Consider the following 1,709-nt stretch of genomic DNA (forward strand, 5'->3'; position numbering starts at 1 on the left):
ACATTATTTATTTGATTATGCACTTCAGTAAATCGCGAGACTGAAATGGTCGGGCCGAAGGCCCGACCATCGCCGCCGGCAGGCCAAGCAGGCCCGGCCCCTGCCGAACGGAGTTGCCGGCGCAGCGAAGTGGAGCTGGCAACTCCGTTTGGCGGAAGGGCGGGCCTGCTTGTTTGATCCAGGGGCCGTCACGTCCCACGCACAAGCGAGGCAATTTCCAAAGAAAGAAAATTTGTGACACGCCCATAAGCGCGGCAATTTCCACACAATAGACGCAACTAGAAATCTCTGTGTACGAATGTCGCTCACACCAGATATGGAGAGCTCTAGCAACCATCGTATGGTTACCTCAGAGAGAACCATTGTATGGTCCCAACATTAACTATCATACAGTTATCAGAATCATATTTCAGACCTCATTTTAATGTTGTCTCCAGCATCACATTACGGCCCAACCTGAATCACATGATATAACCATGTGATGGGTGTAACAACTTTCCATTGTTGTGCGTGAATTGTTTTCACTCACCTACGCGTGGGCGAAATTCATTTACATATACTTGCTTTTCTAGTGACGCAGAGAGAGATTTCGTGTCACACATTTACTTTTTTCATTGTTTGCTCGAAATGTCGCGTCATTTTGATTGGTAGAGTAAGAGTGGCCTGCTGGTACCCTCCCGCGCACACAAACCCACCTACACCTCCACACACAAACCCACCTTCACACACACACACACACACACACACATACACACACACACACACACACAGCGAGAGTACATAGGTGGGGGGGATCCCGCAGCCCTCGCCCTCAGGGCTGTTTGTACATCTCGGTTCAGCCGAGGTCGCGCGCATGTTGCTGTATGGCTCGTTGTATGCGGCTGCTGCTTCTGCCAGCGCGGGAAAAAATACAAGGAACAGAAATAAAACAACTCCAAGAATAAGAGAAATTTAAAAAAAAAAACAACAACATTGTCGACGACAGAGGAAAGCTTTTCATTAACAACTTGTTTGCAGGAACGAATGACACAAAAACGCGCCAATGAGCGGGTCGCAAAAACAAAAGGCGGTGACAATATTGGCCCCGCGCAAACGTCGGACGTAAACCCGGCACTGGACTATGATGGCGAATGTGTGCGAATTGGTCGGATTCGCCAACGTGCAGGGGACTCTCTCCCAGCCCGGTGACAATTTTACCTTTCCCTTTTATTTCATTTTGCGCTACGACCAGAGACCAGGAAGATAGCGGCGTCATTACAACATGCGTCTCATTTTCCCGCAAAAAAAAGGGGGGAAAGGGAATATACGTGACATGTCGACATAATTACACTTTCGCTTGATGCTTTACGTCCCTTCCTCCATCTTCTTCTTCTCCTCCATTTTCCGTTATTTTCAAACTTGTTTTCTACCTCTCTCTCCCTCTGCACGGCGGCGCCGTAGGACCAACAGCAGCAGCAGCAGCCGCAGCAGCAGCCGCAGCAGCAGCAGCAGCAGCAGCGGAAGGCCCCCCACCGCACACTTGCTTGTTTGTTTCGCCTTCCGTAAATTTTAAATTTGCCCGCGCCGCCACGGCCGCCGCCGCCGCCGTGCGAGCATTCTTATTAAGCCTTCTGGTGCGCGGCTGCGGCCGGCCTGACCGCCCCCTCATGTGTTATGCATGCGTGTGTGTTGGGGGCGGTACGGGGCGGGGCGGGGCGGGAGCGGTGGCG

General features: G+C 51.6%; 1 protein-coding gene across 1 annotated transcript in view; it reads right to left on the reverse strand.

The window, feature by feature from the left end:
• The window catches only part of LOC113213906 (neuroligin-1), a 39,702-nt gene that overhangs the window by 24,811 nt on the left and 13,182 nt on the right, over positions 1 to 1,709 (reverse strand). The window lies entirely within an intron of this gene.

Source organism: Frankliniella occidentalis, unplaced genomic scaffold, assembly GCF_000697945.3.
Source record: "Frankliniella occidentalis isolate FOCC.00 unplaced genomic scaffold, Focc_3.1 Scaffold5, whole genome shotgun sequence".
In the NCBI taxonomy this organism is placed as follows: domain Eukaryota; kingdom Metazoa; phylum Arthropoda; class Insecta; order Thysanoptera; family Thripidae; genus Frankliniella; species Frankliniella occidentalis.